Here is a 17,107-nt window from a genome sequence, read left to right as displayed (position 1 = left end):
ACTTGCGCCGCCACCCCTTTCCAGACTCTGCGTCCCTCACCCACCCCAGGAAGGGTGCTGAACGCCCACACCTGCGGTGACCCGTCCTTCCTCCCACCTGCAAGAAGCCCCCAGGGCCCTCCGCCGCCTGCTCCCCCCATACCTCGCTCCTGGCGGGCCCTAGCTGCTCCTCTGTGTCTGGAGCGTTCAATCCTAGAACACCGCGAGTTGTGCCTTTTGCCTCTGCAGAAGCCGCAACCTGTAGACACCAGCCAGGATGGTTAAGGAGATTGTCCACACGACAAAGATGACTGAAAACACTGTTAAGCCAAACCAAAATACGGGTGGCTGCTAAACAGTTTCTTTGGGGGGTAATGGAATTTTTTTAACGTGAATGCTGAACTTTCTTTCTGTATTAGTGCGTGGGGATTAGAAGGGGAAGAGGTGCATTGAATTGCACCTTTTACATGGCTGGATTGTATGGTATATAAATTACATTTCAGGGTTAGCTGTAATAGTAACAGCAAATCCCCCACGGGCCCACACATATGGACGGCATTGTCTGCCAGGATCCTAACATAGACAAGAAAGTCACCAAAGAACACGGAGTTCTTAAACATAACATAAAATAACATTCTAACTGGTTATTTTAAGGATTTTTTTCTTTCTATTTTCCATGTGGAGAAAAACCTTATTTTTAAAAAATACCTTATATATTTGTGTATGTTTCCTACAAAATACTGGCCAATCCACAGGTCCTATGCCCTGGTCATCTGAGTTTTGATAGCATCTGCTCCACCTTCACACAGAACCTGACACTGACTTCTGCCTCTTGACAGAGATGACAAGCTGGGACCTCAGAGAGGTCAGATAATGGGTACCGTGCTTGAAATGGCAGGAGGAAAGAGACTTCCTGGAGAGGTGGCTTTTGGTAGTAAGGGGTAGGGAGTCAAATGGGGCAGCGGGCTGGGGAGGGGGTCGTCGACCTTGCTTAAAGACAGCCATGCCCAGGAGAGTGGAGAATAGAAGGCCTGGATGGAGAAGGCTTTGCCCACCGGGGTGGAGTGCTGGAGGAGCTGTGGCACCAGCCCCAGGGCATCTCTGAGCAAGGACCAGAGCATTAGGAACAAAGAGAAGACTGGCAGAGCGGATGGAGGGCTCCTGGGAGTGGCTCCAGTGTGCTTGTATCCATGCTCAAGTCGAGCAGCCTCTTCTGCGCCTGCGTGTCCATCTCCCCTACAGAGCTCCTCCGCCTTCCTCAGCAGACCTCCCCAGAATCAGACTACTGGAGGGCCCAGTCTCTGTGTCTCCATGTCACCAGTCACCCACCTGCTCGAGCCCCCCCACACCCCAGTCCTCTCTCCCCACCCCTAAGTCCCTATCCCGAAGTGACCCTTGACTCACCAACCATCTCTCCTTTTCTACGAGGTTCGTTTGAAATGACTTTCTGACCTGTAGGAGCAGGCTAGGATTGGAACTGGACTCACGGCCCGGGAGGGTGACAGTAGTTAGTGGTTATGGAATGTTGTTCAGCCAACAGGAGGGAATCGTGGGATTTCATCTTGAGAAGAATGGAATTCTATGAGAGACCCTGCCTCAAAATAAACCGAAAGCACCAGCATCAACCTGTGGAGTCAATAAAATCTGTCTCCTTTATTAGTTCTTATTTTTGAGACAGGGTCTATGTAGCCCAGGCTAGCCAAAAACTTACTATGTGGCTGGGGAGGCCCTTGAACTCTGAACCCTCCAGACAGGAATATGCCACTGTAGTTAGCCGTACTTCTTTGAAGAAACTGACAAATGAATCTTGAAATGCTTATATAAGGGACTGAGAGCAGCCACAAGAATCTTGTTAAAGAGGAAGAAAGAAAGGAAAACCAGGGGGCCAGGGAGATGGCTCCATGGGTAAAGGCACTTGTTACATGGCCCGATGAACTGCATTCAAACCCCAGAACCCAAGTCAGCATGGAAAGAGAGAACTGACTCCACAAAGTTGTCCTGTGAATCCACATGCACACTGTGGCATGCTCCAACACACACACACACACACACACACACACACACACACACACACACACTAATGGCAACCTACAAAATAGGATAAATTCTCTCCAGATCCCATATCTGATGAGTCTAGTATCCTGCATATATTAAAAAACTCTAACCAATCAATAGCAAAAGGACAAATATACAATGTTTTAAAGGGCCCAAGGATCTAAATACACATTTCCACAGCCCCTGAGGGGCACCTTCTAGGCCCAGGCAGGCTGACTGCTCTTTCCTGTCACTCGTGAGTCTCTTGCCCAGCCAGTTTCTTCTCTGAGAAGCTAGTTTAATTCTACCTAACATGTGAGCTACAAGTCCATGGCCACCATGCCCTGTGTTTGGAGACTCCTGTTCCTATGTGAAATACCATGCTTACTTCTGCAGGTAACTTCAAAGACCGCTGGTAGAAAACGCCACTTTTCATCAATGTGCTTTGCAAAACACATCAGCTGGGGAGGCTGGAGGAACCATGACAAGATTTAGAGAGAAAGAATCAGTTCTTAGCAACAACTAAATTGCTTCTAGTTTACAACCTATGCTTCGTTGCTCCCGTGAGAAATGCAGGCACCTTGCCTCCTGCAGACTGCTCAATGCTCTCACCACCAGGAGCAAGAGCTGCGTGGGCACTGACTGAGGTTCTTGGCAGTCATCTGCCTTTCTCGGCTGAATCCCATCTGGCCTAAATCGATCAGACAAACCCTTCTGCTTTGCCAGGGGTTGGTCCAACTGATTCTGACCTGTGGGATCTAAGGAGAACTGTGCAGCAAGGTTTGGACTCTCTCTCCTTTCCGGACACTGCTGTGTAAAAACGTAGCATCAAGTGCTGTGTGGCAGTCACCTCACAGCCATGAGGTGTCAAGTATAAGGAAAAATGGAGGATCCGCCTTTGGCTTCAAACAACACAACCTACCTACTTCAGAAACACCCCCTGGACTTATTTTTCAGCAGCACTACAAGTGTCCTGTGGAATGAGCAACTATCCACCCACATTTCCCAGGACTAGAGAAGAATCAAGGATTCAGAGCTGAAACATTCTGGGCCAGGGGAATCTTGGGTCTCTCTTTATCCATCTGGACAGAATCTTATGGAAGAAAGCAATGGTTGTGCCAGGGCTCAGGAAGCTAAGAGACACCATAAGGGACTTCCCAATCAGGGTCCCTCCCACCATGCCTTGCCTCTCTCCTTTCCAGAGCAGTAAAAAGATTTCTTCAGAGAGTACCTGAGTAATCTGCCAAGAGAGGAGCTTGGCTGTAAATGGAGGGTTCTCTCCTGCCTGCTAGTTCCCCCAAAACCACTCAGGCTTAGTATTACTTATAAATGCTTGGCCAGTAGCTCAGGCTTATTACTAACTAGCTCTTACACTTAAATTAACTCTTATCTGTGCTTAATTAATTAATTAGCTAATTAATTAATTCTTATCTATGTTTAGCCACATGGCTTGGTACCATTCTCATCTTGCTTCCTCTGCATCTGGCTATGACTCCTGACTCCACCCTTCTCCTTCCCAGCTTTCTCAGTTTGGTTTTGCCGCCTAACTTCCTGCCCGTCAGCTTTTTTTGGTTCTCAACCTATGGGTGGCATATCAGATATCTGCCTGTCAGCTTTTTATTAACCATTATTAATACATATTCATAGTGTAAAAAAAGATTGTTCCACAGCACTTGGAACATCCCATCTTCTGACTCAGACCCCATTAACCAGAGATGGCTATGCCCAGATAATGGTGACACAAGCTGATTGTCAATACACCAACTGTTGTCACACACACACTCTGTTTTGGTCCCATGGAGAAGACCAAACTGTTGTCTGTTCTGCAGACCTAACCAGCTTTGTTCCAAGTCACCATAACTTCTCCAAGTCCCTCCAGTTTCCCTAAAGCTTACGAGAATGAACATTTACTCACTTCTCCTGAAAGTTAGGTACGTTCTAGCTGAGTATGGTGGCACATACCTTTGAGCCCAGCACTCAGGATCGAAGGCAGGTCCTCGTCTGTAGAGTGATTCCAGGACAGCCAGGGCTATGAGGTGAGATTCTGTCTCAAAAACAACAACAAAAAGTCGTGTATAATTTACATTCCTGTCCTCCCTCATAAGGAAAGGTCGTAAATTCCCCTGACCAGCTGGCCTGGCAGAATCACACCATTTACAGCTGATGGCCTCCAGTGAGTACAGGGAATATGTTTCTGTTAATCTACCCCCGACCCTTACTCTGTATTTGCAATTCATTCTAGTGAATCTTCTGAGGGTAGACCGGTAGGCCTGAAGCCTGGCCCCCACAGCAGGGTCAGCTTCCCCTCACTGATGGCTTGCTGGTCACCTCTTCAGACCTCCGTTTTCTCAGTCCTGAAATGAGAAGTGGAATACAGTTGCCTCTGATATCCCTGGCTTATCTAACTTCCTGTGAGCCAGAATCCAGGACAGAATTCCCCAAAGCTTGACAGATGCAGACAGACCCACAGAACCCACCAGCGCCAGCTCCTGCCATCAGGCAGCCTGGTAAGCAGCTCTGCTCTTGCCTGGCATCTTGGGTAATAGCTTGGCGTCTAGAGAAGATGCAAAATCATCAAAGTATGGCCACTCCACACAGATATAAACTGTGAGGCTAGGTACAGTGTCTCACGATTATAATCCTTGCTACTCAGGAGACTAAAGCAGGAGGCTTACATGAGCCAGGAATTCAGAGCCAGCATCTCAAAAAAAAAAAAAAAAAAAAAAAGCCCCAGTGGTAAGACTGGACTTAGGGAACTGAGTTAGATTCTGGGGCTGCCTGCCAAGGCCAAGTCCGCTATTCCGTTATAAATGTTTATAAATGTTGCAAAAATGATGTCTGTTCATGACACCCATTTAAACTCAGAGCAGTGTGTAAGAGTAATGATGACTCTTGGGACCACTGTGGTCGTGATATTATTGTTCTAGAGACTTCTGTCCACCCAAATCTAATAACGTTGCAGAATCGGGATTCATGTGTAGGGTGCTCTGTTAAGACACACACCCCAGAGCTGAGGGACTAAGACTGCATTTGCACACAGCTGATTTTGTGGTACTGGGAATTGAACCTAGGGACTTGTACTTTCCAGACAAGTGCTCCATCACTGGGCAATATCCCCAGCTCTCTTCTTCATGTTTTATCTTGAAATGGTCTAAGTTCCAGGCACACACCAACACGCCTGACAGCATGGGGATCCGAATTCATGATCTCATGCTTGCTGAAAAACTTTGTCTTTTTTTTTTTTTTTTGCTTCAGGACAACTAGTGTTTAAGAGGAAAACATAGTACAGGTTCTGTGAAAATCCCAGCAGCAGCATCCAGGAGAGATGTTTATTAATTTGGAGGTGGAAGTCAGCAGAACGTTTGCTGGGGCTATGTGGGTCCCGGGCAGTGAACTCAGGCCTCCAGGTTCAGCAGAAAGGCCGTTGTCTGCTGATGTACATCAGTGGCCCAAAGTCATCCCTTGTAAATTAGGTGGAGTGGAAATAGAGACCACTTATTAAGAAAGGAAAAGAAAAGTACTCCCAAGAATAAAGTGGGGTGCTGAGCCGAGGAAAGAGGCAGCCAGAGCCCATATGTAGATACTTATGAAACAAAAGCAGACACAGTCTATGCATAGCCAGAAAGCTTTGTTTTTTGTTTGAGTTGTGTGTATGTGTGTGTGTGTGTGTGTGTGTGTTCATGAGTGTGTGTCTGTGTATGATTCTGCATATGATATATATGTTCCTATGTGTATGTGTGTGTTCCTGTGTGGCACATGTGTGTGGTGTATGTCTTCAGGGGTGTAGGTATTCACGTGTGGTGAATGTGTTCATGCATGTGTACTTGTGTGTGAGCAAGTGAGCTTTCCCCCTTATTTTTTGAGACTGACAAGGCTGGATATCGGTGGGCCTCAGGGATCCTCCTGCTTGGCTTTGCCGACACTGGCCTTGTAGACACAGTCTGCCATGTTGCCTTTTTAACAATGGTGCCACAGGTTCAAAGTCAAGTTGGGACTGAGCTATCTCCCCAAGTCCCTGGTTTTGTTTTTAACTGCATCTTGTGGATTCTTTTTAAAAGTTCAGATGAGTACTTTGGATGACAGCCCATAGTTGCCCCGGGCTTTCTCATAGATGCCTTGCTTCCTGAGCTATAATATTTTGTTTCCTTGGCTTGCTTTTGCTTTATTTGCTTTTTAGATCGTCTTACTATAGAGCCTAGGCTGACTTCAAATTCAGTCTTCCTGCCTTAGGCACTGGAGTGCTGGCATTCCACAATTTTTTAAAAAGAATAAATATTTTATTTCACTTATTTATTTAAGTGCATGTGTGTGAGAGAGAGCACATACATGTGTCTGTGGAATCTAGAAGGAAGTGCTGGATCCCCTGGAGCTGGAGTTAGAGATGGTCGAGCCACCTGGCAGGCGTCCTGGGAACTGAAATTTGTCCTCTGAGAACAGTGAGCGTTCTTAACCACTGCGCCATTTTCCCAGCTTCCCCATACTTAACATTTTTATGTTGATCTCAAACATGTCAATATCTCAATTTATCTTTCATTGACAACACTCAGGAGCACTCATGTCTGCTTAGCTTTGCTAAAACAATGTAGGTTTTTGTTCATTTGTTTTTGTTGGGTTTGTTTGTTTGTTTGTTTTTGTTTACTGCTCCGACTCTGATAAGTAAAAATGTTCACTTTTGCTTTAACAGTACTTACTTTTTAGGGAGATCAAGCCTTTCTTCATCTTGTACTCTGCGTGTGATTCTCAGAACTGCCTGTCGCACCCTCTCTAGACTGTGCCCTGGGTCTCAGGCTCTTGGGCAAGCCCACCCGGCCATAGACATGCTTTCCGGCTGTTGTTTCTTTCTGCTGTCTTCTGCCTTTAGGTTCCTGTGGCGCTGAGGCTAAGCACACCTCCCATCTCCTCCAGCTATGCCTTGCATTTCAGCCTTAACTGAAAAGAACTGTCTCCTCTCACTCAAAAAGCACAGGCATCCTTTCCCGGGGTGCAGCAAAGTCCCCCAGGTCAGATCAAAGCTCCCACATGCAGCCCAGCACCTCCTGCCTCTGTTGTGAATCAAATTATTTTTCTGCCCCCTCCTAGTGATCCTGGACTCTGAAAACATGGTGTCTTTACAGTCAGCTTTGGCCCTGGCAGAGGGCTGCCTCCTACATTACACTTTTTCCAGTTCCTCGGCTTCTTCGTCCTGAACTTAATATCAAGTTTGAAACAAGCGCCAACCGCGCTGAACAGACGCTCGGGTGAGTGGTGGGAAGGCTGGCAGACGCTGTTTTCCCAAAATGAAGAAATGTGGCCATTCTAATGATACTTCTGAGACCTGGCGCTGGAACCTGAGGTCAGGGAAAACCATAGGGCCGGCTACTGGCGGGGTGCTGCGAGGTGAGGTCCCTGCCTCCCATCAGGTGCTGCCAGGTGAGATCTCTGCCCCTCATCCACTGCACCTGCGGGAATCACCTCCCTGGGGCTGCACACTGCTCTGCATTAGACCCGAAGGGGCAGGAAGGGAAACAGCTTTTCCGGAGGGTTCTGAGGAGAGGGCCTCACCATGTGCCTGGGGTGCTCTTCTCTAGTCACCAGCCACCCACAGGGCCCCCGCAAACCGGGGTCAGGATAACGCTGTAACCCGTGCCACCTGTGAGGCCAGGAGGCTGGAGGACAGCCTGGGTCTCTTCAACTCCACATCTTGTTTGTCTTCCCTTTTCTTTTCTTTGCTGACTCAGGGCCTAATAAGGGCAAAGCACGTGCTCTACTGCGGAGACCCCACCCCAGCTGCTCACCAGAACCCTCTTTAGGGTTACAGTTTGTACATCAGTGAATTCGGAGTCACACAACTGTCCCCAACACCCTCTTCCAGAAACTCTTCCTCTTGCAAAACCGAATCCCCGCCCCTAGTAAACACCAGCTCTGTGACCCTGGCTGTCACTAGACTCCGACCCTGGGCTCCTCACAGATGTGCAGCCGCACAGGATGGTCTTTCCCTGCCAGGCCTCCTTCATTTAGCATAATGGTTCTCTCTCGTAGCATTTTGCAGATATTTTGGAAGTGGGTCACCATTCATTCCCTTTTATGGACAAACTTGCATCATCTACCACTGATTGCCCTGGACACCTGGGTCGCCGCCACCCTGGCCTACGGTGGATAACTCGGCACGGTGAGAGGGGTGCACAAAGTAGACTTTCACATTTTTTTGTTTGAAGACAGTCTCACTACATTGGTCAGGCTGACCTCCATCAAACTCCTGGCTCCAGGCACCCTTGCCATGGTGGCTTCCTCAGTAGTCAGGGTCACAGGCACATAATACCTGGTCATTTCAGGTTGACCTCTGCGGCAGGCTGAAGGGAGGTGAGCATCAAGTTCCTTACTACCTCCACAAGGGGCCTTGCAACCAGCCAAGAGGGAAGCGCCTCTCTCAGGGGTCAGATTCCAGCCACGGCTCGTCTTGGGGTGTGCGCCACGCATCTTGGGGTGTGTGCCACGCGTCTTGGGGGGTGTGCCACGACTCCTGAGCTTGCCTGGGGATCCACTCTGTCTAGTTTTCTGAGGAGTCTCCTGGCTTTCCTGGAACAGGCTGGATCCACCTAATTCTTCACTCCATTGGGATCTTTTGGTTAACCCAAATCATCCCTTCTTTTCTGAACCCCGAATTCCCTTTTTTTGTGGTGCTATAGAGATTGAACCAGGGTCTCCAGAATGCTGGGCAAGTGCTCTGCCACTGAGCTATTCACCTACATTTCTCATTTTATTTTGAGGTAGTGTCACAGGCTAGCCTTGAACTTACTGTTGCCAGTCAAGCCTGAAACTTGTTATCCTGCCTCGGCCTCCTCAGGCTAGCCTGACCCAATCCTCAAGTTTCCACAGTGTCATCTGGGCACTCATACAATCTCTAGGGGCCCCTGTCCCCAGCAGTCCCCCTGAGTGACTTCCCCTCATCCTCTTGCTCTGGCGGAAGCCGGAAGTGTGACTGTTTGTGTCTCCTGCACCCTGCGTCCGAGCTCAGGCAGGTGGTGATGCACCTCTCTCCACTCGGCAAGAACGTCCCTCCTCCTTCACATCGGTCCAGGTGCTGTGAAGACAGCCTTCACGCTGAGCCCCGCTTACCACCAGCTGGTTCCCGACACCTGCTTGCCTTGGACCCCAGCTCCTTCCTCCCATCCTGCTCACACTTCCTGCCTTCCATACCTGACTGTCTCTCTCCAAATGCTCTGGCCACCGTATGTGTTAGTTTGTTTTTGTTTGTTTTGAGACAGGGCTTCTCTGTGTAGCTCTGCCTATTACTCAGTAGACCAAGCTGGCCTCAAATTTAGAGACCCAACTGCTTCTACCTCCTGGGTGCTGGGATTAAAGGCATAATCACCACACCTGGCCTCTGGCCACCATTCTTGGTGGCTTCGGCTTCATTCATAAAATTCTTCTGCTTCCAGTTTTTTCCCCCTAACAACGTTTCTTCTTTCCCATCCTGGACACAGGCACGCCTGGCCCTTTGTACCTTCTTGTCCTTGTCAAGGCCCGATGTTTGTTGGGAGAGCCACGGCTTCAGGTCCCACCCCACCACGGCCTCTCTCCTGCCAGTCCATTCCCCTTGGCCAAGCCCCAGCTTGGACAGCAGTGTCAACCCTGGAAATAAAAAGAGACAGGCACTGGCCTCCCCCTCCTTCCCATTGGTACAGCCTACCTTGCTTGCGTGTGTGTGTGTGTGTGTGTGTGTGTGTGTGTGTGTGTGTGTGTGTGCCTTACTCCCTTCTACCATGGTCTTCTTATACAGCCCAGCCTGGCCTGGCACTTGCTGTGTAGCTTACACTGCTCTCGAACTCAGAGCAATCCTCCTGTCTCAGAGTCCAAGGGCTGGGATTACAGGTAAGTACCACCACCACTGTCTGATGAATGTAGTTTTTCATCCAAGTCCTTCTGCCCAGGCACCCTGCTTGTTCTTCCGCACAGCGTCAGGATCGTCCCTGAGAGGGAGATTGTACCTTCACCCCTGCAGTCTTAAGAAGGAGAAGAAGGGCGGTGGTGGCACACGCCTTCAATCCTGGCACTCTGGAGGCAGAGCCAGGCGGGTCTCTGTGAGTTCGAGGCCAGCCTGGTCTACAGCGTGAGTTCCAGGACAGCCAGAGCTACACAGAGAAACCCTGTCTCAAACAAAAACAAAAACAAAAAAAAAAAAAAGAAGAAGAAAATGGACCGCCCCACCCCCAACCTCACATCCCTTCTGCTCTACATCACTCTGTTCACCAGTTCCACCCCAAATCCCCACAAACAAGGGCCTCCCTGGGCCTCTACCTCCCGCTGGTCACTCTCAGAAAGCCGGCCTCTGGCCGCACCCCACCGACGCCATCCAAGGCCGCCAGCAGCACACATCGGGTGAAGCCAGAGCTGACCTCTCAGCGTCTGCCACGGTCCATCCAGGTTGTGTTGCTGCCCTGGCTCTGAGACCCTGGAGCCCCCCAGCCTTCCCTCTCCCCCTTACCCCCTCCCTGCCTTCCCTGCACCCCAACTGTCTTCAGGACCGGCCCTCAGGCCCCAGGGCTTCAGCAGCCTACTGTCTCCCCTGGGCTTCAGACCCCGCATTTCCATGTCTACCCAGCTTCTCCATCTGAAAGAGAAAAGGTGAACTCTCTGTGGCTGAGTGTGACTTGTTCCTCCAAAATTCAAGAGGTGGTGGGAGAGGCCAACAAGAGGTATGGACGTCTTGAGGCTGATTTAGTTCCTGAGGGATGGATTAGCTCTCCAGATGACAAGTTATTGATATAAAGTTAGCATAGCACCTCCCCTCTGTTTCCTCAGGGTCAGTGCCCCCGTGTGTGTGTGTGTGTGTGTGTGTGTGTGTGTGTGTGTGTGTGTGTGTGTGTGTACACAGAGAGAGAGAGAGAGAGAGAGAGAGAGAGAGAGAGAGAGAGAGAGAGAGAGAAAGATACAGAGATAGAGAAAGTGCCGATATATAGACCTCCATCTTACCAGCTCCCTGCCTAAGCCTCTCAAGGGCTGGGGTCCCAGGCACCACTGCTCTCCTCCAGTTCTCTATCGAACACACAGCATTCTCTTTGCTTGAGTCTCTTTTCCCCCATGGGTTGGAGCAGCATGTGGGCCCTTAAAACCATGAGTCAAAATAAAACTGCTTTCTTTAAAAACCAGCCAGCCTCAAGTTAGTCTGTTATACCAACAGAACACAGGATGAGCATCTCCCACCCGGCTCCCACCCAGCCCTGTTCTCTTGTTGTGATGAAACATCATGACCCAGGCACCTTATGAGAGGAGGTAGTTCATTGGGGGCTTACAGTTTCAGAGGGTTAGCTGACGATCACCATGGCGGGGAGTGTGGCGGCAGGCAGGCAGGCAGGCATGGCGCTGGAGCAGTAGCCGAGAGCGCACATCTGATCCATAGGTTATAGGAAGGGAGGGAGGGAGGGAGGGAGGGAGGGAGGGAGGGAGGGAGAGAGAAGAGAGAGAGAGAGAGAGAGAGAGCACCTGACATGGGCTTTTGAAACCTCAAAGTCTACCCCCAGTGACACATCTCCTCCAACAAGGCCACACCTAATCCTTCCGCAACAGTTCCACCAACTGGGGACCAAGCATTCAAACCTAAGAGCCTGTGAGGGTGATTCTCATCCAAACCTAAGAGCCTGTGAGGGTGATTCTCATCCAAACCTAAGAGCCTGTGAGGGTGATTCTCATCCAAACCTAAGAGCCTATAAGGGTGATTCTCATTCAAACAAAAGCCTATGAGGGTGATTCTCATTCAAACCTAAGAGCCTGTGAGGGTGATTCTCATTCAAACCACCCGAGCAGTAAGTTAGCATGGAGGGGTGTGTCCACATGCAGGCTAGCTCAATCCTATCTTCTCTCCTCACAACCACTCCATCTGTCTTCCTTGCTGGCCCCCCATCTGAGGCCCCTCACCCGAACTACCACCATCACCTACCCCACACTTATGGTTTGATTTACCGTGCTTTTAGGCCAAGCATTTGGTATTACACTCTGCCTTCCACAGCTGCTGCTCTTTGTGGCCTCCAGAACATCATTTAAAATGTGAACTGCATCATGCTTGACCTGTCCAGAGTTTCTGGAGCTTCTGCCGCACTAGCCCCTCCCAGTCCCCTTCCTACAGTCCCCTCACACAGTCTGCAGCTCACCCCACCTTCTTCCTGCCCACTCCAGTCCCACCCCCTCTGCAGGGCCTTTGAATATGCCGTCTGCAGCTCATCCAGCCGTCCCTAGATTGTCACAGGGCTCCCTCAGACCATTTCAAATCATGTCACCTACTCAAAAAGGCTTATGAGGGAAGCCCCTGCCCTCGCTGGCCTTTCTTCCTCACCCGACTCTGCCTTTGCCCCTTGGCCTACCATGGCCCGACGGCCTATGTATTCAAGTTGGCTTCTTCTAGGAGCCCGAGCACTCCCCGGCTCATTCACTGTAACATCGCCCATGGCAGGTGATCTAGCCAGAGACGCCAGAAGACAGAGTACTTCTAGGTGAATCTTAGGGCCACTCAGCAATCCTAGGCCAAAAGCATAGAGTTAATAAAGCTAACACTGGGGCCGACCAGGGTGTAGCTTCTGTAATCCTGGCTACTTGTGAGGCGAGGACTGTTTGAGTCCAGGTGTCTGAGAACAGCCTGGACAACATAAGATAACCTACTCTTAAAACCAAAACAAACAAACAAACAAACAAAAAACCCCTCCAAACACTGGGTTTATGGCTTACTCAGAGTCAAGTGCAACAGCTATTTTAAATGATCAGATTAGGCAGGAGAGCTGACTCGATCACTAAAGAGCTTACTGTGCAAGCATAAGGGCCTGAGTTGGGATCCCAATCATCCACATAAAAAGCTGGATATGGTGTCTGCTTTCTATTACCCCAGTGCAGGGGAGTGGGACTACAGGAACCTGGGAGTCTTGCTGTCTGGCCAATCTGTGAGCCCAAGGTCCAGTAAGAGACCTCTAACCGCCTGGCCCAGCAGGAATGACGGTATTTATTCTAAAGAGACTTGTTTTCTCCACTTCGGCCACCAGACTATTAAAACAAGGCACCCGGAGGAATGGGAACTTCCCCAGGAACTTCATGCTGTGGGAGGGCCGAAGCCTGGGGCAGCCACAGGGACTCGGCTTCCAGAAGGAGATCTGGAACCTGTCAGAACACCTTGTAGGACAGACTGGAGCCCAGACAATGATGGGCCCACACCTTGCCCAGGACTGCTTAGCTTTGCAGAACTCTAGCCCACTTTTTAACCCTGAACTTCATGTTAGGACCTCCAAAGATGACTGGGGCTGTAACTGGATCTCTCTGTCCATTTTTCCAATTTGGTCACATTGAATAAATCTTCTTTTTCTGCTCTTTTTTTTTTTTTTTTGGTTTTTCGAGACAGGGTTTCTCTGTGTAGCTTTGCGCCTTTCCTGGAGCTCACTTGGTAGCCCAGGCTGGCCTCGAACTCACAGAGATCCACCTGGCTCTGCCTCCCTAGTGCTGGGATTAAAGGCGTGCGCCGCCGCCGCCGCCGCCGCCGCCGCCGCCGCCGCCGCCACCGCCGCCACCACCACCCGGCACACTTTTTGTTTTTAATTGAAAACAATAAATGGAGCTGGAGAGGTGGCTCAGGGGTTAAGAGCACATGTTGCTCTTGCAGACAAACTGAGTTCAGTTCTCAGCACCCACATTGGGCAGCTCACAACCTCCAGCAACTCCAGCTCCAGGGGCTCCAACACTCCTCTGGTTTCCACAGGCACCCCAACACACATGCACATAATCACACACAGACACACACATAAAGTGAAAATAAAAATAAAATCTTTAAAATTCCTCAGGGCCGGAAGGACAGCTTAGCGGGTAAAGGCATCTGCTATCAAGCTAACAATCTGAGTTCGATTCCCAGTACACTCACGGTAGAGGGACAGAACTAACTTGTCCTCTGACGATAAACGTTTTTAAATTACTTTAAAGAGAAAAGAGAGAATATCTGTCATCTCATGCTTCACCCTCCAGTCTGTCTGATTTGAGTGCATTTGATGTGGGTTTTTTCTTTTTCTTTTTCATTTTTTTTTTTTTTTAAATTTTTTTTTTTTTTGGTTTTTCGAGACAGGGTTTCTCTGTGTAGCTTTGCGCCTTTCCTGGGACTCACTTGGTAGCCCAGGCTGGCCTCGAACTCACAGAGATCCACCTGGCTCTGCCTCCCGAGTGCTGGGATTAAAGGCGTGCGCCACCACCGCCCGGCTCTTTTTCATTTTTTAAGACAGGGTTTCTCTGTGTAGCCCTGGCTGGCCTGCAACTCACTCTGTAGACCAGGATGGCCTCTGCCTCCTGAGTGCTGGGATTAAAGGAGTGCACCACCACTGCCCTGCTTTGAGTACATTTGAAAAGGAGGCCACAACTACTAACTCAGTTAATTATTTGACTATGTAGAGCAAATAGAAGACAGTCAAATCTTAACAAAGCATATAGTGAACAATCATGCAATCTCCAACACAGATCCCATGCCAGCTTTGGGTCCTGGGGATGCACCCGGGGCTCCAGCATGCAATGCACACATACATTCCCACTGGGCCTCTCTTGCCTTTGTGACTCGGCTGGAGTTGAGAGGGAGCTTCCCATGCAGCACAGCCTCCAGCCGTGAGACATGCCTGATACCAGGAAGGTTGGCAAACAGCAGCGTAAGGTTCCTAGTCAGAGGTAAGCGTCCCAGACAGTTCTGAAGAACTGGGAAAGTGTCAGCACGTCGTGAGCAAAGGCAATGGAATTGCTGCTTTTGTCACAAACCTTAAATACTCTCCGACTTTTTAAATAATAGGCTTGTGTTGCTATGGGAAAAATAAATGTACATATCATAAAATGTATATAAATGTGTAGCATGACGAGTCCCTAATAAAGAATTTCAACTAGAACGTGGAACATTGCAGAAAAAAATTGATCAGAAATGAAAAGAACCCGAATGGGTTTTCTAGTTTCGGCTTCACAAACAAAGCCATAAAAGGAAAGGTGAGCCGGGCGGTGGTGGCGCACGCCTTTAATCCCAGCACTCGGGAGGCAGAGGCAGGTGGATCTCTGTGAGTTCGAGGCCAGCCTGGGCTACCAAGTGAGTTCCAGGAAAGGCACAAAGCTACACAGAGAAACCCTGTCTCAAAAAAAATTAAAAAATAAAATAAAATAAAAAAAAGAGGTGAATGAAACGGAATAAACAGAACCCTGCAGGGTAAAGCTGAGTGGCTGCCATAGGCCAAAAGGCAGGCAACCAAAGACAGCGAGCACTTGCATCTCAAACCACAAACACTGCGTCTTAGGGTTACTATTGCTGTGATGATGGGAGGAAAGGGTGTGTTTTACTTATACTTCCACATCACTTCATCATTTGAAGGAAGTCAGGACGAGAACCCAAACAGGGCAGGAACCTGGAGGCGGGAGTTGATGCAGAGGTCATGGAGGGGTGCTGCTTACTGGCTTGCTCTCCATGGCTTGCTCAACTTCCTTCTCCTTCCCCTCACCCCGAGACAGGGTTTCTCTGTGTAGCCTTGGCTGTCCTAGAACTAGCTCTGTAAAACAGTCTGCCTCTGCCTCCCAAGTACTGGGATTAAAGGCGTGTGCCACTACCGATTGGCATCTGCTTCTTTTCTTATAGAACCCAGAACCACCAGCCCGGGGTGACCCCACCCACAATGGGCTGGGCCCTCCCCCATCAATCACTAATTTAAAAAATGCCCTACAGGCTTTCCTACAGCCTGATCTTCTGGGGGCGTTTTCTCAGTTGAGGCTCCCTCCTCTCAGATGACTCAGGCTTGGGTCAAATTGACATAAAAGTAGCCAGCACATACCATGTCTCTAAGGAGCAAAGGGCTCCCAAGAAATATGGACAAAGGTTATGAGGAGGCAATTCACAGGAAAGGGAACCGAAATACAATTATAAAATAAACTTAAGTCCACAGTCAACAAAATGCAAATGAGAGCAAACCCAGATCGTATGCCTGTCATTCATCGAAGGCAGAGCCTAGAAGACACACCCAATCCAGTTCCTATCAAGAAGAGAAATGCATGTGCCCTTTGACCCTGCAAGTGTACCTCACATAAACCTTCCTAGATGGATGCATGCTACCAATTACAGCACTGTCCTGGAAGCAAATGACCATACTCGACTCATCTGTTTGCCATCGTGGGGTGACTTTATCTCCCAGTTTGCTTGGGAGAGTCTGGTGTACACCTTGGCCCCCATGTAATTCATCATGAGCCCCCTCTGGGCTCTTGAAAATGTCCCACCGTGGATTACAGATCATCTCTGCCCATTCTCTACTGCTGTCGTGAGTATGAGTCCTGGCAATTCATAAGGAAGACTATCTCTCAGTCCAGAGGCTGAGAAGGCTTATGTCAACTTGCTTGTCCAGGGCCTCTGTCCTGTACCCTTCCAGGGGAAGGCAGAAGTCAGAAGGGCATAGGAGACATAGAGAATTTAGGGCACATTTCACCCTTTTATTAAGAATTCATCAAGGTTACAAACTGTGGAAGTTTGAATGTAATTGGCCCCCAATTCAGAGGTCACAGGGAATAGCACTGTAAGGAGGTGTGACTTGTTGGAGTGGGTATGGCCTTGTTGGAGGAAGTGTCACTGTAGGGGCAAGCTTTGAGGTTTCCTATGCTCAGGATACCACCCAGTGTCACTGTAGGGGCAAGCTTTGAGGTTTCCTATGCTCAGGATACCACCCAGTGTTTCTTGTTGCCTCCAAGATATTAGGACTCTCAGCTCCAGCACCACATCCACCTGCACACTGCCATGCTCCCTGCCATGATGATAATGGACTGGACCTCTGAAACTGTAAATGAGCCACCCCAATTAAATGCTTTCTTTTTTTTTTTTTTTTTTTTTTTTTGGTTTTTCGAGACAGGGTTTCTCTGTGTAGCTTTGCGCCTTTCCTGGAGCTCACTTGGTAGCCCAGGCTGGCCTCGAACTCACAGAGATCCGCCTGGCTCTGCCTCCCGAGTGCTGGGATTAAAGGCGTGCGCCACCAACGCCCGGCTAAATGCTTTCTTTATAAGAGTTGCCATGGTCATTGTGTCTCTTCACAGCAATAGAAACTAAGATGCTAACCTTGGAAATGGCATCAATCCATTCACAAGTTTCCTT

The sequence above is a fragment of the Peromyscus maniculatus genome, chromosome 8 (assembly GCF_049852395.1).
Source record: "Peromyscus maniculatus bairdii isolate BWxNUB_F1_BW_parent chromosome 8, HU_Pman_BW_mat_3.1, whole genome shotgun sequence".
NCBI lineage: Eukaryota > Metazoa > Chordata > Mammalia > Rodentia > Cricetidae > Peromyscus > Peromyscus maniculatus.
This window is presented reverse-complemented; position numbering follows the sequence as displayed.